The following is a 24,951-nucleotide window of genomic DNA, read 5'->3' on the forward strand; positions in this document are numbered from 1 at the left end:
GAATTATACTGAATGTTTTTAATTTTGTTAGAGATTGAGACTTGAATTCATTATCTGACAGCTTTGCTCACTAAGTAGCACTCTGCCACTTGAGCCATGTCTTCACAAATGATTATTTTAAATAGCTGGAAATCATTAAATTTTCTTCAAATGATATGTATCATTAGTGTTGTTCTAAAACTTATCCTAACCAAAAAAGATTTATTGACCCTAGAGATTTTCCGAACAGATTCTCATGCTTTGCTTCTAATTGCATAACATTTTAGGGACATGCTTTTTTAATTATTATTTTAAGTAGCAAAGCAGTTATCATTAAACAAAGCAGTTTATGCGTACAATATACATTGATCAATGCCAACCCTTCCAACATTCTCATCCATCCCTCCTCTATACAGCTCTTCCTTCACTCTTCTTAATTTTATAGGATATTTACTGGATTCCTCTCTGCATTTTCCCCCTTTTCTCCTATTCAATCTTCTGCCTTTGCCCACTTCACTCCTCTTTTCACTACCCACTTTCATATGATCCAGCAACTCTACTCCTGGGTATTTACCCGAAAGAATACAAACCAGGACATAACGGTTTCAGCACAACCATGCTTACTGAATCAGCCCAGATACTTCTCAAAAGAGAAATGAATCAAGTAAATGTAACACACACACACACACACACACACACACACACACACACACACACACACACACACACACACACACACACACACACACTGGAAATTCTTCTTACTCATCAGAAAGAATATTGTACCTTTTGTATCTCTCATTTATCATTTCATCTGCCTGGTATCTCATTGCCATCGTATTGTCCCTGTACTGCAGTAACTGACACATGCAAACCGATGTAAAAGATTTTCAGGTTAAGGGCTAACCATAGATTCCTGAGTATCAGTTCTCTGCTCATTCTCTTTGTCTATGCATGCCTTTGAGTAGTGATAGTACAGATTCATTTGTACCATTTGCTACACGGAAAAGAGATGAACCATACATATATATGTATGTACATATATATATATATATATGATTATACACACACACACACACACATATATATATATATACATACATGGATATATGCACACATATGGATATATATTAAATACTTGAGTACATTTTATGTTTTCAAGAATTATGGAGCTAACAAAAATCACATGCATTTTCCTACGTTTTCAATTTTTTCAAAACCTAAAGAATTTTGTCCCTTTTGCAAACCTAATTTTTAAGATAATTTCACCATCTCTGATCTGTCAGTGGCCTTGAAATTAGATGTTCAAATAGGACAAAGTTATTTAGGCTTTTTGGTGGAAGAAAGGAATATTACTAGGGTTCTATTCAGGGGTTCTCTGCTTGCTAGACAGGACTTTGTATAGCACCAAGCATCTCAACTACTTTTGCCATACTTCTAGTCCATTTCATTTATTTGAGGTCTTGAACTTTTGCCCTGGTCAGATCTTAGATTGACTGAGACTTTGCTACCTATGCCTCCCACATAATTCGCTAGGATTACAGATGTGAACCACTATGACCAGCTCATTTGTTGAGATGGCTGTCTTGGCAATTATTTCTTTGGCCTGCCTCAGACCAAGATCCTTGTCATTTCTGCTTCTCAATCAGCTGGGATTACAGATGGAGCTACTATACTTGGTGTACATGACACCTGTTTTTGTTTTTGTTTTTTTTTTTTTTTGTCGTTCGTGGGGCTTGAACTCTGTTCTTGGGCGATGTTCCTGCACTCTTCAGCTCAAGGGGAGTGCTCTACCGCTTGAGCCACAGCACCAGTATCTGTTTTCTAGTGGTTTTATTGGAGATAAGAGTCTCTCAGACTTTCTTTCTAGGGCTGTCTTTGAACCGTGATCCTCAGATCTCAGCATCCTGAGTAGCTAGGATTACAGGTGTCAGCCACAGGTGTCCGGCACACCTTCTATTTTTTAAAAGAGGTTTTAATTGTAAAAAATGCTGTTTAGAGGGGTTATAGTTACATGAGCAAGTTAATGCGTACATTTTCTATCAAGCATTGTTACCTCCTCCTTTGTTTTTCCCCTACCCTCCCCTCCCACCTCCACAAATACACACCCCTGTACTCCCTTCCCTTCTTCCCCGCCTATATTGTGAAGATCTTTTTTTAACATTGTGTCTTGTGCATCTCATTGTTAAAATGGGTCAGCCTGTATCACTATTTATTTTTTTGTTTTTTCCCTTCCCCTCCCCAAGCTAGAGAAGGGTGTATACAAGATACAGGGCACCAACACTAAATATAGTGAAAACAAGGGTTAAACCATGGGGGAGGAACATAAAAAAAAAACACATGGTAGATTATAAACCCTATCTTGGGGTTCATTTCACTTAACATCATCTTATCTGGTCGTATGTACATAGCTTTTGAACTTTTATGCTTATCCCAGACATGTAATAGTTATTGCAAATAAGGGAAAACATAGGACCAATGTTTCTTTGGTTTTGGCTTACTTCACTTGATATAATGTTTTCTAAGTCCTCACTTAGAGCTCCCCTATGATCCAGCAGTCCACATTTTTGGGTATTTACCCAAATGATCACAAACAAGACCATACTAAGCTACTGGTACATCTATGTTTATTGCAGCATTATTTACCATAGCTAAGATATGGAACCAACCCATATGCCCCTCAGTAGATAAATGGATCAAGAAAATGTGATACACACACACACACACACACACACACACACACACACACACACACAAACACACACACATACACACTGGAATTCTATTCCTCCATCAGAGAGAATGACATCGCCCCATTTGCTAGGAAATGGAAAGACGCAGAAACAATTATATTAAGTGAAATAAGCCAGGCTCAAATAACCATAGGCCCCATGGTCAATCTTACTTGGAGTAACTAGTACATGGTAACATATAACCATATAAGAGGATGTTATGTGAAATGAACCCCAAGATAGGGACACAAAAAATTTGTATTCCATGAGATTCTTTTCTCTCTATGATCCCCCAAATAAAACTGGAAGGGGAGATGTCGTTCAAATACAGAGCACCACTATTAAGGGAAAAAGTCTAAGTGACAAGGTTAGGTCCTAATTTTAAACCATAATATCAGCCCTCAAAAAAATTGATTTCTTTTCCTTGAGGTTTTTATTAAATTGCTCGGGAAAAATAATCAACGTTGTATTTATGTTTAGCATTACTATTAAAATCATATTATGTTTATTTATGGTATTTTTTATTTTCTTAAATTTTACTTACACTTTAATATCCAGTAATGATAAGAGATGATTATTGTTTCACAAGTTTTTATGTCAGTTGAATATATGGATGAGAGGTGCATACAAGTCGTTTCGACTGAAAATAGATATTAGCAAGGTCTTAACATAAGGATTGATAGTTGAAGCAGCTGTGGGCATGTATGAAATAAACTAAAGAAACCATCAAGGAAAGATAAGGTATGATTCTGGAAAGCAAACAATTTTGGAAGAAAAAAAAAAGGAAAATATGTAGCTTTTGGTAAGAACTTTGTAACACATCTGCACATTTAATTCCTTTTTTCTAGTGGAAGACATTTCAGTTAACTTTATTTTACAAAGTTAAACATGATTGACATTTAATAATAACTGGCCTCTGTCTCAGGTAAGCAATTATTCTAGCCAGGTGCAAGTGGCTCATGCCTATAATCCTAGCTACTCAGAGAGCTGAAACCTCTAGATCCTAGTTCAAAGGCAGTCTGGAAAGGAAAATTGGTGAGACTTTTCTGTCTCACTGTGGCTCAAAGTGGCAGCACTAGTCTTGAGTAAAAAATCTCAGAGACTGAATCCAGGCCCTCAGTTCAAGCTCTCTGAAATTATTCTAAAAATACTTGGTCTCATTATTTCTTTAACTTGTCTAGAAGGATGTTTTAAACTTAGGGTTTTTTTTCTTTTTTTAGTTTTAATTTTTTTGTGAACATACTGTAAAGAGGGGTTACAATTACATAAGCAAGATAATGAGTACATTTCTTATCAAGATTGCAGCCTCCTCCTTTGTTTACCCTTTACATCCCTTCCCAGCCTCCCTCTTCTCCCCCACCCAATCTCTCCCCTCCCTGAACCAAAGTTGTAAAGTTCGGTTTCGACATAAAAACTCATACTTCTCATAGTTGCTACTGGTCCACCTGTATCCTTAAATGACTTGTTTTTCTCATCTCCTCCACAAATTATACCAACATCAAATATAGTGAAAGCAGGGATTATACTGTGGGGGAGGGACATACAAAGCAACAAAGAAATAATCTTATAAATGAGTTAGAAACAAATGCATGAAAGAAAAAAACATTAAAATACATATCTAAGGGTTCATTTTCCTAACATCACATTATCTGACCTTTTCTGCTTGACTCATACATATACGAGATATTGCAAATAAGGGAAACCATGGGACCTATGTTTCTTTGGGCTTGGCTTACTTCACTTAATATAATTTTTCCAAGCCTTTCCATTTCCTAACAAATGGGGCAATATCATTCTTTCTGATGGAGGCATAGAATTCCATTGTGTATATATAACATATTTTCTTGATCCATTCATCTACTGAGGGGCATCTGGGTTGGTTCCATATCTTAGCTATGGTAAGCAATGTTGCAATATACATCGTTGTGCTGGTAGCTTTAGTGTGGTCTTGTTTGTAAACATTTGGGTAAATGCCCAAAAGTGGGATTGCTGGGTCATAGGGGAGCTCTAAGTGAAGTATTTTGTGGAACCTCCATACTAGATTCCAAAGTGGTTGAACAAGTTTACATTCCCACCAACAATGAAGTAAGGTTCCCTTCTGTCCACATCCTCTCCAGCATCTGTTATTGTTAGAGTTCTTGACTATAGCCATTCTTACTGTGGTGAGGTGGTATCTCAATGTTGTTTTGATTTGCATTTTTTTTATGGCTATGGAGGTTGAGCATTTCTTCATGTGTCTATTGGCCATCCTTCTTTCTTCTTCAGAGAAGTTTCTCTTCAAGTCTTTATTCCACTTATTTATTTGGCAGTTGTTTGAGGATTTGTTGTTGGGGGATTTAATTTTTTGAGTTCCAAGTATATTTTAGATATGAGACCAATGTCCATTGTATGGCTAGTGAAGATCTTCTCTCAATCTGTGGGCTTTCTATTGGTCTTGCAAGCTATGTCCTTTGCCATGCAGAAGCTCTGCAACTTCATGCAATCCCATTTGTCCAAACTTTGATTTTTTGTGTTTCCGGGTCTCTATTAAGAAAATTTCAGCCTGTGCCAAGGAGACCTAGGGTTTCTCCTATTTCATCTGTAATATTTTCAGAGTGTCTGCTTTGACTCCAAGGTCTTTGTTCCATTTGCAGTTGATTCTGGTGCAGGTTGACATATAAGGATCTAGTTTTAGTTTTCTACAAGCAGTTAACCAATTTTGCCAGCACCACTTATTGAAGAAGCTGTCTTTCTTCCATTCTATTATTTTAGCTCCCTTATCGAAGATTAGTTGGCTATAGGTCTGTAGGTTCATTTCTGGGTTTTCAATTCTATTCAATTGGTCCTGAGGTCTGTTCTTATGCCATTACCAAGCTGTTTTGATTACTATGGCTTTATAGTAGAGTTAGAAATTTGGTATTGATATTCCACCAGCAGTGTTCTTTCCATTAAGGAGAGTTTTTGCTATTCGGGGTTTTTTACTGTTCCATATGAATTTTTGGATTGCCACTTCTATTTCCTTGAAGAATGAGGTTGGAATTTTGATAGGTATCAAGGGATTTTTTATTTCATGATGTCTTAATTTATTTTTAAGATGTTCAGAGAAAAATGATTTATAGTAAGAAATGGTTTGTATTGCTTTGTATTACGTTTTGCTTCTACACCTATAATTCAACTGGAAAGTAGATAGCCAAAACCCTCCTCCCCTCACCAAAGTTGTAAAGTTAATTTTTCGACATAATTACTTGTATATCTCATTGTTGCAATGTGTCCACCTGTACCCGTCGTTAAACGATTTGTTTTTTCCCTTCCCCTTCACAAATTGTACCAACATCAAATACCGTGAAAGCAGGGGGAGAGACCTGAAAAGCAGTATAGAAATCATCTTATAAATATGTTAGAAACAACTGCATGAAAGAAAAAAATTGAATACTTATCTTAGTGTTCATTCCTCTAGCATCAATTTATCTGACCTTTTCTGCTTGACTCAGCATATACTAGTTATTTCAAATAAGGGAAGCCATGGGACCTATGATGCTTTGGGTCTGGCTTACTTCACTTAATATAATTTTTTCCAAGTCTTTCCATTTCCTAACAAATGGAGCAATGTTATTCTTCCTGATGGATGCATAGAATTGCATTGTGTATATATACCACATTTTCTTGATCCATTCATCTACTGAGGGGCATCTCATTTGATTCCATATCATAGCTATGGTAAATAATTCTACAATAAAAAATAGGTGTGCTGGTAGCTTTAGTATGGTCTTGTTTGTGATCATGTGGTTAAATGCCCAAAAATTTGGATTGCTGGGTCACAGGAGAGCTCTATGTGGATTCTTTTGAGGAACCTCTGTACTGCTTTTCACAGTGGTTGAACAAGTTTACACTCCCACCAACAATGTAGTAAGGCTCCCATCTGTCCAAATCCCCTCCAGCATCTGTTGTTATCTGAGTTCTTGATTTTGCCATTCTATCTGTGGTGAGGTGGTACCTCAATGTTGCTTTTATTTGCAATTCTTTTATGACTAGAGAGGTTGAGCATTTCTTCATGTGTTTATTGCCCATCCTTCTTTCCTCTTCAGAGAAGTTTCTCTTTTAGTCTTTAGCCCACTTATTTAATGTGCAGTTGTTCCTTTGAAGATGTGTTGTTGAGGGATTTAATTTTTTGAGTTCCAGGTATATTTTAGATATGAGACCCTTGTATGTTGTTTGGCTAGTGCAGTTCTTCTCCCAATCCATGGGCTTTCTAGTGATCTGGCTAGCTGTGTCCTTTGCATGCAGAAGCTCTGCAATTGCATGCAATACCATTTGTCCCATTTGTCTTGGATTTTATTTTGTATTTATGAGTCTCTATTAAGAAAATTTCGGCCTGTGCCAAGGAGACCTAGGGTTTCTCCTATTCCATCCTGTAATGTTTTCAGAGTAAGACTTCAAACTTTTAAAGTTTGAAGATCTTTGGTTCATGTTGAATGGATGTGAGTAGATTGATCTGTTGCATACATTTGTGTGTGTGTGTGTGTGTTTGTGTGTGCGCGTGCGCGCTTGTGTGTATCATTGAAATCAAGGATAAGGAACTTTGGTTCCTTTTTGTGAGATATACATTATGGTGTTTCTTTGTTAGTGTTAGGCTGATTGCTTGCCTTTGCCTGATGTGTACATTCCAACTCAATTTTTCAATTAAAGTTACTTAATTATTATCGAACATATAATGCTCTGATATTGCTTTGTCTTTAGTCTGCCATCTAGGATCTTCTTTTCCTCTTAAATATTAACATTCAATATGAATTTTACCTCCTGACTAATTTTCCCTTTAATTTGCATTTTGAAATAAGAATTATAATACCTTTGATCTCTGTATTCATGAAGAAAAACAACTTTGAATTCTCTGTTTAAAGTAATAATACCTGGACAGATTTGTTAGCACCAAGACCTTAAATTATCTTTTGTAGTTTAGTTTAAAATAACCCTCCTCCATGTTTTTAGCATGGGTAGAAAAGAATTCCAACAATATCTCACAACTTTTATCTTTCACTTTGTCTATGCTTCCTTGTCAATGCTAAATTGTTCTGGATGCATGTATTAACTACCCAAACCCCTGCAAAGCTGTTGCTGCTACCCAATTTCCTGCCAATGCAACTCACCAATTACAGTCACAATTACCCTTTCCGTGTTATCCTATTCTCTGCTACTCATTTTGCTACCCATAATTCTTAACACCATGGTTCCAGCCACCTGATCCCTGATACCCCTGTCTATGGTACCACATTCCCAAACAAAGCAAGGCCAGAGTAGGCACAGACAGTCGAATTGGGTACTCCTCTTGCAGGCACAATTGGACATTATTCCTCAGGGATTTAACATGAGGAACTAACTAGTAGTGGAAAGAAAAGAGGTTACTCAGAGGGGACTAAAATCCAAGGATATCAACTTATAACTTGTTGCTAGGAAAAGCAGGCCCTAAGGTGAAAGTTAATGAGAAAAGAAAATTTGACAATAATATTGGGAATGATATAAACAAAAGTTTTAGCTTAATCTCTTCTACCAGTGATCTGAATTATTTTATGACATAGATATGTAACTACTTTGCAGTTTTAAAAGTTTATGAAGTTGCACATTTATGTGGTACTTGTATTAATTTATGGAATATTTGCATATGATTATGTTAATGATACTCAATAGTTTATGCTTTATGATATGCTCATGAGTCTGCCTTTGGCAATATGAATTGAGCTCTCTAACAATAAATGGGATTTCATTGTCAAATACTACAAGGATATTACTAAGGCTAATACCAAAATGAAAGCTGAAACAAGAAAACTGAACAAAGCTACAAGTTTGAAGGGAAGGGGTCAGTGGTAAGGGCTATGTTAAAACAGAAATTCTTCACATAGGAATCTTGAAAGAATAGAATGTGTCTTGTTGAATCAATAGCTTTTTAAACATTCTTAGAAAGCAGAACATGCTTTTTGATTCTAGCTTTTTGGGACCTCTTTAATGAGTGGTTAAACAAAAAATTATTGAAATGACTGAAAATCCACTGACATGAATTATTAGATTAACATTATTCTCAAAGTTGCCTTGAGATGCAGGCAGGCTGGATTCCTTTTCTATTAAATTAATGGAATAATCTTCCTTTTGAATGGTTGGACAGTCCATGACACTTGTTCCAAAACAAGAAAAGATACTAGAGAGAACAAAAAGAAGAAGGAGAGTCAAGGCTGCTGAAATTAGAATATTTCCCATTTGGACTTTATGGGTTGCTACTACAAAGAATTAGAATTTCATCTTAAGATAATAATTTCAAAATGGATATGATAAAGGATAGCTTCAAAATGTAATATTTAATGCTGTTGCATTACTTGAAGGCAAAGGTTTACAGAAAACTTTAAATTCCAGAAAAACTGTAATGTACCAATAAACACCTAGAAGAAATATAATTTAAAAATTTACCTGTTCAAAGCAAATCCTGGCATGAAAGTCTGTGAGTCAGTTATCTCCAAACAGGAAGTGGCACTGTGGCTCAATTGGGAGAGGGCTCCCCTTAAGCTGAAGCACTCTGGGATATGTTAATACCCAAGCCCTGAGTTCAAGACCCATGACTGACAAAAAGAAATTTTAAAGAATGAAAGCATTATGGTTGGAAGAAGACTTGTGGTAGAGTGCTTGTCTTGCATGCATGAGGTCCTGGATCAATTCCTCAACACCACATAAGCAGAAAAAACTGGAAGTGGCACTGTGGCTAAAGTGGTAGTGCACTAGCCTTGAGCTGATCAGCTCAGGGACAGCACCCAGACCCAGAGTTCAGGCCCCCCTACCAACAACAGCAACAAAAAATTAAAGCATCAAACAACCTGAAGATGTTGTCCAGAATAATGAATGCAGCATTATCCGTTGACATGACTTAGTGACTTGAAACCAAGTTTACCAGGGGAGATGGTGGGCATTTTGTGTGTGTGTCAAAACCTGCAAAATTATTTTATACTTTCCCAGGGAGGGAGAAAGGAGGAAATGGTGGGGGGAGGGAGGAGGTGTTTGGTGGACTTGCCTTTTGTTTCACTGATTGTTTTCTGTAGTCAAATTCAGAGAAATTCTGCTTGCAATCCTAGTTGCCTGGGCAATAACGAAGTCATGTCCTGGAAGTGGTTTTGTCCTGTCCTTGGACTGGTTCCAACCAGCACTGGAAAATCCAAGTCCCACTGCAGGACCAAGATGCCTTGAAGACTACTGATCCATTGGGCAGGTGGACCTAACCACAGCCAGAATAAGCAGAAAATGCAATTCTGAGGGCAGCACTGGAAATTAACATCGGGTAGAGATTTTTAAATATATTTTTATTGTAAAAATAACTGTACAGAGGGCTCAGAGTTACAGAACTAGATAATGAGTACATTTCCTATACAGCATTGTTACCTCCTCCTTTGTTTTTCCCCTGCCATCTTTTCCGTCCCCACATCTCCAACTCCTCCCTCCTCAACCCCTGCCTGACGTTGTAAACTCATTTTCGACACAGTGTCCTGTACATCTCATTGTCACAATGGTCAACCTGCATCCCCATTTAAGCTTTCTGCTATATTCCTTCCACTCCCCAAATTACAATTATATATATATATATATATATATATATATATATATATATATATATATGATGCAAAACACTGGAATAAAATAAAATGAAAACCGGGGTTTACCGTGGGGGAATAACTTACAAAATGATCATAGAGTTCATTATAATCATACTAAAAACAAAAGAAAGAAAGGAAAAACCAATTGTGTCTCTGACTTGGAGTACATTTTGCTTAACATCATCTTGTATTGACATATGTACCTAGCTTTGATCTTCTCTACTTGTCCTAGACATGTACTAATCCTTGCCAACAAAGGTAAGACAAGGTAAACCATGGGTGTTTCTTTGGGTCTGGCTTACTTCACTTAATATAATTTTTACCAAGTCTTTCCATTTCCTAACAAATGGGGCAATTCCATTCTTTCTGATGGAAGCATAGAATTCCAGTGTGTGTGTGTGTGTGTGTGTGTGTGTGTGTGTGTGCGCGTGTGTGTGTGTGTGTGTGTGTGTGTGTGTGTGTGTGTGTGTGTGTACCACATTTTCTTGAACCATTCGTCTACTGAGAGGCATATGGGTTGGTTCCATAACATAGATATTGTGACTAATACTGCAATAAACATGGTTGTGCTGGTAGTTTTGTGATAATTTGGGTAAGTGTGCAAAAGTGGGGTTGCTGGGTCATTGGGGAGCTCTAGGTGGAGTCTTTTGAAGAAATTTCATACTGTTTTCCAAAGTGGTTAAACAAGTTTCAACAGCTACAAGTAATGCAGTAGGGTTCTCTTTTAGATACATCCCCACCAGCATCTGTCATTATTACATTTCTTGATTACAGCAATTCTAACTGGAGTGAGGTGTAATCTCAATGTTTTGATTTGCATTTCATTTATGACTTGAAAATTTGAGTATTTCTTCATTTGTCTAATGGACATTTTTTATTTCCTCTTCAAAGAAGTCTCTCTTTAAGTCTTCAGCCCACTTAGTTATTGGGCAGTTGTTCCTTTGAGGATTTGTTGTTGTGGGATTTATGATTTTGAGTCCTAAGTATATTTTATATATAAGACTTTCTCTGTTTTATGACTCATGAAGAACTTCTCCCAGTAAGTGGGCTTTTTATTGATCTTGCTATCTATGAACTTTACCATGCAGAAGCTCTGCTGTTTCATGCAATCCCGTTTCTCCAAGCTTTCTTTGATTTGTTTTCTTTCTGGTTCTCTATTAAGAAATTTTTGGCCTGTGCTAAAGAGCCCTAGAGTTTCTCTTATCCTTCATGTAATGTTTTCACAGTGTCTGCTTTTATTTTGAGGTCTTTGATCCATTTTGATTTGATTATCATGCAGAGTGTTTTATATATATGGATATATCTTTAATTTTCTACAGGTGTTGAACCAATTTTGTCAGCACCATTTACTGAAAAGGCTGTCTTTCTTCTATTCAATTTTTTTAGCTCCCCTGTCAAAGATTAGGTGGCTATAGGTCAGTGGGTTTATTTCTGAGTCTTCAGTCCTATTCCATTGGTCCTCAGGACTGTTCTTGTGCCAGTACCAAGCTGTTTGTATTACTATGGCTTTTTAGTATAGTTTGAAATTTGGAACTGATATTGCTGCAGTGCTGTTCTTTCTGCTAAGAATTGACGAACCTACAGCTAGCATTATACTTAATGGTGAAAAGTTAAAGCCATTTCTTATTAATTCAGGAAAGAGATAAGTATGTCTGCTCTCTCCACTCCTCTTCAAGTTAGTATTAGAATGCTAGCTGGGGCAATAAGACTAGATGCAAACTTAAAGGGAATCCAAATAGGGAAATATGATGTAAAACATCCAAGATGACCAATGGAATAGAATTGAAAACCAGAAGTGAACCTACAGTCCCATAGGCATCTAATTTTTGATAAGGGAACTAAAAAATAGAGTGGAAGAAAGACAGTATCTTCAGCAAATGGTGATGGAAAAATTGGTTAACTACTTGTAGAAAACTAAAGCTAGATCCTTATCACCGTGCACCAAAATGAACTCAAATGAATTAAAGACCTCAGAGTCAAAGCAGACACTCTGAAAACATTACAGGGTGGAATAGGAGAAACCCTAGGTCTCCTTGGCACAGGCCGAAATTTTCTTAATAGAGACCCAGAAACACAAAAAAAAAAATAAAATAAAAGCTTGGACAAATGGGATTGCATGCAATTGCAGAGCTTCTGCCCAGCAAAGGACATGGCTTGCAAGATCACTAGAAAGCTCACGGATTGGGAGAAGATCTTCACTAGTCATACAACATACAAGGGCCTCATATCTAAAATATACCTGGAACTTAAAAAATTAAATCCCCCAACAACAAATATTCAAAGAATCAACTGCCCAATACATAAGTGTCCTAAAGACTTAAAGAGAAATTTCTCTGAAGAGGAACGAAGGATGGCCAATAAACACATGAAGAAATGCTCAAACTCTCAAACCATGAAAGAAATGCAAATCAAAACAGCATTGAAATACCACCTCACCTCAGCTAGAATGGCTATAATCAAGAACTCTAATAACAGATGCTGGAGGGGATGTGGACAGATGGAAAGCTTACTGCACTGTCGGTGGCAGTGTAAACATTTTCAACGACATTGGAAAGCAATGTGGAGGTTCCTCAAAAGACTCCACATAGACCTCCACTATGACCCAGCATTCCCACTTTTTGGCATTTCCCTAAATGTTCACAAACAAGACCACACTAAAGCTTCCAGCACGACTATGTTTATTGCATCATTATTTACCATAGCTCAGATATGGAACCAACCGAGATGCCCCTCAGTAGATGAATGCATCAAGAAAAAGTGGTAAATATACACAATGGAATTCTATGGCTCCATCAGAAAGAATGACATTGCCCCATTTGTTAGGAAATGGAAAGACTTGGAAAAAATTATATTAAGTGAAGTAAGCTAGGCCCAAAGAAACATAGGTCCCATAGTCTCCCTTATTTACAGTAACTAGTATATGTCTGAGTCAAGCAGAATAGGTCAGATAAGTTGATATTAGGGAAATGAACCCTAAGACATGTATTCAAATGTTTTTTTTTGTTTCATGGGATTGTTTCTAACACATTTATAAGATTATTTCTTTGTTGCTTTGTATTCCCTCCCCCACGGCATAACCCCTGCTTTCACTGTATTTGATGTTAGTATAATTTGTGGAGGGGAAGGGAAAAACTCAAATAGTTTAAATAGGGATACAGGTGGACCCATTGCAACAATGAGATATACAAGTCATTATATCGAAAACGAACTTTACAACTTTGGTGGTGGGGAGGAGGATTGGGTGGGGACAAGGGAGGAGGATGGGAAGGGATGGAAGGGGAAACAAAGTAGGAGGATACAACGCTTCAGAAGAAATGTACTCATTATCCTGCCCAGGTAATTTTAATCCCTCTGTACAATTTTTCCCAATAAAATATAATAAATTTAAAAATCGCAAAAAAGAAAAAAAAATATGAAAATGACATGATCTTGTATTTAATGAACCCCATGTACTCCATTCCCAAGTTATGTGAGCTGATCAGAACCATGGCCAACTTGAAGACTATAATTTTGTCTCAATAAAACCAAACAAGAAAGGAATAAAAAATAAACCAGAAAGGAATACACAGTTGGAAATTTGGGCTAATTTTGTCATTATGCTTTGAGAAGTCAAGTTTCCTATTGAAATACAACTCATATTTAAAACACAACTCGGTTGTGTTTTAAATGTTGTCTTAATTACATAACATTTCTAGATGCAAGAGAGCTCATGATTCCCAACCAAAAATTTGAAAAAGTAAGTATCATTCTGTGAGTCCCAAGAAATGATGAAAGATTACAAAAGTTTAAGCCTGATGAAATAAGAAAGTTCATTTAATGTAGGTCTTTGTACACCTGGCTAAATTAGAATTTAGAGTTAAAATAGATATTTTTTGTTTGTGATTTAATATTCTATAGAATACTACAACATTCTTTTCAAGTAAAAGATTTAATTTACAAATTCACTAATTAGTCTGGCATTCTAATTGACTAGAATATTCTTTCAGCTGGGAAGGTGGCTCAGTGGTTGAGTGCTTGCCTTGCATGTCTGAGGCCCTGGGTTTGATTCCTCAGCACCACATAAGCAAAAAGAAAAAAGCCAGAAGTGGCGCTGTGGCTCAAGTGGTGGAGCACTAGCCATGAGCTGAAGAGCTGAGGGACAGTGCCCAGGCCCAGACTTCAGGCCCCACAAACGGACCCTCACAAAAAAAATATAATATTCTTTCAAGGCAAGTATAATAAGAATTAGTTAATAGATAATTCCAACAGTTCATGTGTAAGAAGATAATGTGAATAATCTAGACAAACTGTCACCAAATTGATTATATTAATTTATATAGAAAAGGAGCAATCTTTTGAGAGTTTGGTGTAACGTGGTATGAAGAGAGTAATTGTGTGACATCTTTTTTTCTACCTATACATAACACAGGAAGAAATTTTCTTAATTATGTACCTCTGTATACAATGAGAAAAATGCTAGGTTTGAGGTTTGTTTTTATTTTGTTTTTGTTGCTTGGTTTGTCCTAGGGCTTAACCTCAGGGCTTGGGCACTGTCCCTGAGCCTGTTTTTGCTCCAGGCTACTGCTCTACCACTTGAACCTCAGTGCCTCTTGGGTCTGGCTTTTCCTTATGAGTTTATTGGAGGTAAGAATCTAAAGAACCTTCCTGCCTGGGTGGGCTTTCAACCATAATCTTCAAATCTTAATATTAATATATACAGATCTCCTGAATATCTATGATAGATAATATATATATATATATATATGATAAATATAAAATAAAATGAAAATAAATAATATTTGCAAGTGTTCTGATCTCAGGAATACCACTGCGGTGAAAATGATGTAGCAAAGTTTAGTGTAGTATTCTTGCCATAATAGGAAGGGCATCACATTAGGATAAGTGTAGTGTAGTATTTTTTCACAATAGTGATAAAGTAGTCATGATGTGAATTTAGGGAATTTTAAGGTGCACCTTACAAGCTGGAAATTGTTGGGCTAGAATGACTTTATGGCATAAAAACTTGGGATTGATTGTCATAGAAATAATAGCTTACTCTGATGAAGAAATGTTTACTCTTATGGAATCAATTATTATAGATACTTCATAGTGTTATCCTCTACCAGAACATGTCTATTTTTCCTATTGACTTTTAAATATGTAATTCCTCATTGGAAACTGAATCTATTGCTGAATTAATTAAAATGCAAACTGTTACTGTTTTGAATGTCTCTCGTATGGCATGTTCAGGATTTGAAAATGAGTAGTTAGTAGTCATAGGAATGTTGAGGAACAGATATATTCTGTCCCCTTAACAATTAGTGAGTTTTCAAAGTTAGGAGTTTCCATAGAATTGAACTATTTCCTGTTTTAGTATGAGACAATACTAAAATAATGTTTTTAAAAAAATAATGGCAAGTGTATTCTGACAATATTGTATAGTTTTATAACATTCATGTTGATGTCCCTCCGATAAATAAAGAGGTAATTCAAATTAGCAGGCAAAAATGTTCATTTTTATAAAAGATAATACACAGAGAATAATATTTACTATACCAATACAGTGAAATTATATATTATGCAGCTCATTTTTAAGTTAATTTTATTGTCAAGGTGATATATAGAAGGGGTTGCAGTAATTGTAAGGTAGTGGATATATAACATCTCAAAAATTTTCCCCCCTCCCTTATTTTTCTCACACTTTTCCTTCAACCCAATACTCCTCACAAGTTGTAAAGTAAATTTCTAACATGTTGTCTTGTAAGTGTTGCTATTGCATTGGTTTTCCTTTTGTCCTTTGTTGGGCCATTTTATTGCTCCGTTTCCCTTGCCAAATGAAGATAAATGTATATACAATACACAGGATACTGAAATCAAATACAACAGTGGACAAACCATAGAGGAAAACACAAAAGAAAAAAATCACATAGTACATTAAAAACAACAACCACAAAGTAAAACCTCTCTTTCCATATCTAGGAGTTTATTTTGCTCAGCATCATTTTATGTGGTCATTTATACATAGCTATTGAGCCATTCTACTCATCTGCTAGGACTATCCTAGATATTTCCTAGTTATTACAAATGAGGGAAACCATGGAATCTGTTTCTTTGTGTCTTGCTTATTTTTCTTAGTAGGATTTTTCCAGCTCTTTCCATTTCCTTATGAATTGGAAGCATAGAATTCCTCCGTACATATATAAAACACATTTTTTTCAATTCCCTCATCTACTGAGTGGTATATCGGTTTAAAACATGATTGCATGTAAGTATCACTTAAGGCCATTCAAAATGACAGATGGCAACTCAGCAGATATACTAATGTCATGATTTCCAAATAAGATAGTATTTTATGGTGGTGCAAGTGTTGAGATATCTGAATGAGTATAGTGTATATCTTGCACTGAATTAGGCAGGAAGATATCCAATATCATATAGGATAAAAATGGTAGTGACAAAATATTTCCCTTGAGAAAGATATAGGAGGCTGCCAGAAGTATGAATTAGTTCAGATAATTTGAATAATTTAGAAATGCAACCTCAATTATGTCTCTTTACATAATAATCAAGTAAGTGGAAGGGCAAAATAAGGGTAAGAGAAGAAAATAACTGACAGCAGAAAATTTTCCCAAGTTACAGTACAAAAAATATAATCTATAACTACCAAATTAAAGAGATCCCAATATAATATGTCCCACTTAATTTAGGTACCTGCAGAATTTTTACTTGGCTTTTTCCTACTCTAATGCTCCAAAATAAATGAATACTTCTAAGAAAAGTTATGTGATTGCCATTGCTTCAACTTGAACAGTAACTGTGATAAGTAAGCCCCCTTTTTCTCATTTTTGCACTTGGAAAATAGTCCCTAAGTTGATGATGTTGTGGCTGATTAGAGTCAGAGTTAGGGGCTTCTATTTGTACAATTATCCCAGAATAGTTTAAAGCCGTTTTTCCCCAAGACATCCAACTACATTGTCTGAAACTGTACTTTGAACACACCCTCACACCTGAGCACATTATTTGAAATTATACTTCAGTTTTTCTTGGCACATTCTATTTGTGCCTTTGTCTTTTTTGCACATTCCTTTTGAGTTCATAGTTGCTCTATTTCCATTTCATCTGTACAAACTGCTAAGAACATTGTTCAACTACCACTTCTTGTTTGCACACGCCCAGTCTATGTATGAAAGTACTTTGTCCATGTTAAGCAATAGAGTAATACTTACTCTCTGAGGAGAAAAGTTTCACAATATAATCCTATGCCCACATTAGAGGATGTAGAATTTAAAGCATTTTGAGACAGTGATATTAGAATTGAAAGGCTCCTTAGGGAAATTTTCCTGGAGCTCATTAGTTTACCCTAAAGAAATAAAAATATCCACAAAATTTGGAGCTAATTACTAAGTATCCGAATTAACATTAGATCCTAGATGTTGTGTTAATACAAGTCATGATTGTATTATTGTTACAACAGAAACCTTCACAACTTGGCAATGTGTATGAGAAAATGAAAGAAAGGCATTAAAGCAAAATGTCTTATCTTTTTAAGCATTTAATCTTAGTGGTGAGGGTAATGTCTGAACTCTTCCATTCAATAAAAGCTTGAAATTTATAAGAACACTTTCCTACATATATGAATTTGTGTCAGGTTGATAGACAGGGTTATTTCAGCATGGAGATATACCTAACAAGAATTACATTTCAATAGAGTATTTGGCAGTTATGATGTGTCAATAGCTATTGAAGCATTTTCTATTTTAAAGAAGAATCAATTTGAGGAGTCTTCAGTCACATCAGTAAAGCTGTATGTTCAACTTAATACTTGGTGTTACTTGTCCTACATTTATAATGAGTAGGCTGATAAGATATCCAAACATATCTAAATATATTTCAATAAAATCCCAAACTGATATGGATAGATGAGTCACTAATTGGAACTGTAGGACAAAGTAGGCTTGTCTGTGCTTTAGTTCAATCTATAATCTCCTGGCTAAATAAAGTTTTCAAAAATGTTCACAGAATACCTCTAAGAAAAGTTCATGACAGTTATATCTGTATAATATTTCTAAAGTCAGGATTAAAGCATTTGTTCCCAACATTTAGAATCAACAGGACCTGTTGAATTTATTGGTCCAGAATTTTATGTCTTCACATTCATACCTCAACATTTTATCAATATGACTTTCACCAAAACACTGTTCTTATTGATCTAGTCAATGTCCTTTTACTTTTCAAATCCAAATAGTAGATTTCCTTACTGAAATTTCTTTCCTTCCTTTTCTTCTGTAAATCTGTGTTTATTACCTTTTTCTTTCCTTATTTATCTCTTTCCTCCAATCTTGTCCACACTGGTACTCACATTGTTCACACTTTCGTCAGAACTTTCCTTTTCTTCTTCCCTTTAATTATGACCCTGATTTTATCATTACATTTCATATTCATGTTCGTGGATATTGTGATGTTGTTCAAACAGACCTATCTTGGCATCTGTTTAACATAAACCTTAGAACTATCAGAGAGTTTATTTTCCTCTAAATCCATCTTTTCCTCCTGTAGTCCTTATCACCAAGAATGTAACTAACACAGTTAGGAGATAGAGATGTGGAAACACTTTATATTTCTTCTTACCCTACCTCCATCCATAGATAAGATGAATGATCAAGATTTTTTCAGTTTCTGTCATAATGTAATTTCTATCTACTCCTTTTTATGCCCCTGACACCAGCCTATTGCAAATACTCATCACCAGTCACTCAGTCCTAAAACAACTGTTTACAAAGTATGCATTTTTCCCCATAGTATTTTCATATTGGTCCTCTCCTTCACCAAATGACTCTCCTTGTAAGCACACAGAGTAAAGAACTCAGAGAAAAATTCTAGTACCATTATTTACTCACAACATTGACTGTTGGTGTTATATTTTTCATCTGTAAATGGATGTAAACTACTAGAAATATTGAAGACTATATTTGTTGAATTCTAGAGCAAGGAAAAAGAAAGTAAACAGTCCTTACATTTTCTACCTTAGCTTACAAATAAGGAAAGAGTCAAATTCAGTTTGTTGGTATAAAGTCAGAAATAGTTTCATGCAGAAATAAAAATAAATTTTAACTCCTGGCTCTGTAGCTTGTGTCCTTTTATGGTAACTGCAGTTATGTAAGTGGTATTATGTAAATTGTATCATGTATTTACAGCTGTAATGAAGAACATGTTCTTAATATATCATTGGTAAACATTGGTTATTGAATAGTATCTATATGAGAATGTTATTTGAACTAATCACACTAAGTTGAAACCTACATCTTAGTCCATCAAAATATGGAAATAAATGATTTTATTTATAAGAAAATAATATCACCAAGAACAGTGAGTATACATTAGAAAGACCGCTGGAATAACATTACTGTTTTTACTGTCTCTACCTGTTTATGTGATTGTATTCTTGATATTCAAACTCTCCTCTTGTTATTCTGGTTCTTTTTTTTTCTTTTTGGTTCGTCATGGGGCCTGGACTCTGGGCCTGGCACTGTCCCTCAGCTCTTCAGCTCAATGCACTCTACCACTTGAGCCACAGTGTCACTTCCCGCTTTTTCTGCTTATGTGGTCCTGAGGAATCAAACCCAGAGCCTCATGTAGGCAAAGCCAGCACTCTGCCTCTGAGCCACCTTCCCAGCCTTCCTCTTGTTATTGTTATTATATGTAATCAAACTCTGTTTATAACTATGCATTCAATGTGGGAAATTTAGCTTCATAGATATCTAAAGATTTTTTTATTCCTTTTCAATCACAACATCGTCATTATCAGGCTACACTGTCGTCATCATCCTCTCCATCAAAATTATTATTAGTATCATAAGTGCTAATTATTGAACGTTGGATATTTGTCTATGATTTTATTATTATTTGTCTTTGGATTAATAATTTTAATGTTACCACTCTGCATGCATCCATATTGAAATTTTGAACAAATAAACAAAAAAAAACTAAACCATATCAGGTTGCTTCACTATGTGCTTATAACAAATTATGGAATAGATTTCTTTGAAGCATTGAAAATTCATAATCAGTATGAATTAACTTCCTCCCTCTCCTTAACTACAAACAAATATTTAAGAGTTTGGGCAGAACCTTTTCAAGTAATATACTGTAAATGTTACTACAATATCATATGTATATCTAAAATTCCCTTGAAAGTAATAAACTCTACTTTCTATTGAAATATTAGTTATTTTATTCTAGGAAACTTTTAGAAAAATAGAGTGTATATCTTTGAAATGAAAAAGGTCAAGAATAGTAACATGAAAATTTTAGAGGGTGTCTGTCATATATATATATATACATATATATATGTTATGTGTAAAAAAGTACATTTTAGAGACTATTTGTCATCAGAAATATATACATATATCTAAATTTATTTGCAGAGTGATATACATCATAGTGAAACAAACATCTTAAAACATAATTAAAATAAAAAAAATACTTCATGAAACCAAGTGCTGGTAACTCACCCTTATAATACGAGCTATTCTGGGTGCTGAGATCTTAGAATTGTTTTCAAAACCAGCCCAGACAGAAAAGTACTTATTAAATTCTTATCTCCAATTAACCACTGAAAACAGGAATTAGCTCTTTTCCTCAATTTCTGGAGTGCTGTCTTTGAGCATAAAAATGCTTAGGGACAATTCCCAGGCCTTGCAAACAACACCACCAATAACAAATTGTATCACATTAATTTCACAAAGGCATCTTTTAACTGCTGTGAACATTTCTTAGAAACATGAATACATACCCCTGGAAAATGTTAAGTAAAAAACTATAGAATATTTACGTCTGTTTTAAAGACATGACTATTTATACTGTTTAAGATATTTAGGTAATGATTAGAAGTTAAGAATAATGATAGGTAGGTCATATACTGGGAGTGGTTTTTTTATTCTCTTTTTATTCTATTTTACAATAGTAATAAAATGATATTTATAATGATTATATAAAATTACTCTTGCTTGGTATTTGAATTATCATAAGTGATAAATATTTTTAAATGATTTCCAAAGCAAAGGAGTATCAATTCTTTTGTGATTTCAAAACAATTAAGAAAATGATTTCAAGGTTGGTTCACTCTAAGTCTATATTTGTTTTCTTGTTCTAGTTTTCATATGTTTGTAGATATTAAAATTCCAAAAATTTAATGGATATTGGTATTCAGGAACATCTTCACATACACTAATATTGGATTCCCTTAAGTGGAATTGCTTTATTTCATTTGTTACTTTCACCAATAAATCAAGATGATTGTGTATTTTGTTCTTTTCATTGCTTTTGGCTCTTATCTTGAGAATACGTTTTTCCTAGCAAGGTAGAGATAAGCAATTGGATTGTACAAGTAACATATGACTTTCATAAAATGCAAATGCATAGATTTGTGTCTTCTATCATTTGATAGAAGTTTCTTCCAGAAAAGTTTCTCAATTACTTAGAAATTTTTCCCTTCCCCTCCACAAATTATACTGACATCAAATACAGTGAAAGCAGGGGTTATAATGTGGTGGAGGGACATACAAGGCAACAAAGAAATAATCTTATAAATGTGTTAGAAACAATCGCATGAAAGAAAAAAAAAACATTTGAATACATATCTTAGGGTTCATTTCCCTAACATCACCTTATCTGACCTTTTCTGCTTGACTCAGACATATACTAGATATTGCAAATACGGGAAACCATGGGGGAAAAATAGGGATAAAGATGAACCCATTGCAACAGTGAGATGTACAAGTCGAAAAATGAACAACAGTCGGGGGGTAGCAGGAGGATTGGGTGGGGTGGCAGGGGAGGATGGGAAGGGATGGGAAGGGCAAACAAAGGAGGAGGCTACAATGCTTGATAAGAAATGTACTCATTATCTTGCCCATGTAATTGTAACCCCTCTGTACAGTTTTTTCACAATAAAAAAATAAAAATAATAAAAATTACTTATCACATATACTTTTGGATTGAGTTATCTCTGTATAAACTCAAACGGACAAAATACCCTCAAAATAAACAGAAATCACATCTTTGTTTTAAATGCAGCAGTTTACCAAAAATATCTTTTTAGCAATTCTGCAGTTTGTGTGAAGAAGTTTTAACAATAGTTTTTTTAATGACATGCAATTCACTTACAATATAATATCTCCTTTTATTGTATACATTTTAGTGCTTTGGAAGTGAATTGTACCTTCATAGGTTTTAAAAGCCTAATTTTCACAAACTTGCATTTCTTCAAATAGAAATGCTGTAAATTTTAGAACAGACATTAAAATAGATATAAAATTCAGTTACAGGAATTTGCCCAGCATACATTCTCTATAGTGTGTCTTTTCAAAATTTGTTTTTGGGGATCATTTCCAGGGTCTCACACATACTATTCAAGTTCACTGTCAATTAACTACATTCTCTGTCCAAAAAAGTTTTTTACTTCTGTTTAATACATTCATAGAAGTGTAATACCTGGATCCTGTACAATTCTTTCACCTTTTGAAGACTTGAAAACTTGTTTGCTAAAATGATTGCAGTATTATACAAATCGATCACTATGAGCAGTATATCAATTTATCCACAAATGCATTACTATATTTTGGGTCCTCTTTTTATATTATGGTCATACTAGTGAGTTTTCTTTTTATTATTTCTTAGACACTAAAGAGGAGCTTATTTCATATGTTCCTCCTATTAACTATTAAATTACATATGTTATTTAAAGAAATATTCAGGAAAAAATTTATATAGAATTAGAAGATAGAAAAATAAAGTTTCAGAATCACTGTAGCATTAACATTGTAGCATTAACAAATCTGTGCCCTCTGTTGGATATGTTTGCATTTCTGTTAGACTGTCCCTTGATTTATGAAACGTTATCACTTGATATAATCCACTTCTTGCTTTTCTTTAGCCCCTGATGTTTTCCATGTCAAATTTTTAGAAACCTTTACTGATCAATGTCATGATTTTTTACATTTAATTTTTATAGGTTTTTACAATTCACATTTAGTTTGATAATCATTCTTTATAAGGTTTGAGGTAGGCCATGTACTGGAGGCTCATGCCTGTAATCCTAGCTACTCAGGAGGCTGAGATCTGAGGATCGTGGTTTAAAGGCAGCCTTGGCAAGAAAGGCCATGAGACTGTTATCTCCAATAAACCACTAGAAAACCGGAAGTTTTTGCTGTTGCTCAAGCGGTAGAGTGCTCACCTTGAGCTGAATAGCACATGGTCAGCGCCCAAGCCCAGAGTTGAAACCCCATGACCAGCAGACAAACAAACAAACAATGGATTAAGGTAGTAGTCTAAGATCATTCTTTAAATCTAGAGAGGCAATAGTGCCAATACAACCATTTAAGTTTCTGTTTTTATTTCATAAAGTCATAGCATCCTTTTCAAAATCTGTGGATCATAAAACTAAGAATTTATTTTTGACAAATCTGTTACATTCTTCTATGTGTCTGTTCTTATAGTAGAACTATGTTGTCTTCACTACTAAACATGGTAATACTATTCAAAACTAGTATGAAGGCTCAAGCTACACCATTTTACAAGATTTCTCTGACTGACCTGTATTCCTTGAATTTACATATGAGATTATTGAGCAGGTGGAACAATGTTCTACAGAGATATCTAAATATTTGATAGTCACTCATATTTCACACCTTGTGAAAATACAAACCCCTGATATTATATATAGAAAATGTCTTAGAGACTGCTCAATGCAGTCTCATTTAGGAATGAGTTAAGATTTAGATAGCAGTACAGCATAATAAAGCTGAATGATAACTACTTGAGCTTCACTGCAGAAGAGAGTGAGAGGGAGAAGAATGGTGGACCACAGAGGAGCTGTATGTCATTGGTATTGTTTCAAAAAACAGAAAGACTTCAGAGAAGAGAAGGAGAAAAATAAAGTGTCCTGAATCTAGTTTCTTTTTAATCCACCAGATAGATTGGACTGAAAGTCAGATAACATGGGAAAAATAAAATAGAAAATAAAGCATTGTATAGAGCTGTTACAATGTAAAGAAGCTGTACTAGGAATCTAATTAATTTCCAAATAAATAAGAGAAAGAATAACAATAACAATTGCTAACGTGGATAGAAGATGGATCACATTTTATCATACATAATTTTAAAAAACCATACTAGGAATGAAAATTTCAAATTCGGGGATGGGAAGGTGGCTCAGTGGTAGAGCACTTTCCTTGCATGCCTGAGGCCCTGGGTTCGATTCTCAGCACCACATAAGTAAAAAGAAAAAAAGCCGGAAGTGGCGCTGTGGCTCAAGTGGTAGAGCGCTAGCCTTGAGCTGAAGAGCTGAGGGACAGTGCCCAGGCCCAGAGTTCAGGCCCCATGACCGGACCCCCCAAAAAAAATCAAAGTCATAATTTAAAATACAATTTATATTATAACTAGATAGTATAGCTCAGAGCTAAAACATTGGCCTAACATATGTGAAGAAATTGTGTGATCTCCCAAGCATTACAAAGTACACCCAAAGTACACACACAAAATAACAAATAAACACACACACACACCACATACACACATTTGTTATTATCATATTAAACAGAGGAAATTACCACAAATAGTAAAAGTATTTTAAAATATGAAATCATAATATTGCTCAT

Source organism: Dipodomys merriami, unplaced genomic scaffold, assembly GCF_024711535.1.
Source record: "Dipodomys merriami isolate MVZ:Mamm:240054 unplaced genomic scaffold, mDipMer1.0.p SCAF_124, whole genome shotgun sequence".
Classification (NCBI taxonomy): Eukaryota; Metazoa; Chordata; class Mammalia; order Rodentia; family Heteromyidae; genus Dipodomys; species Dipodomys merriami.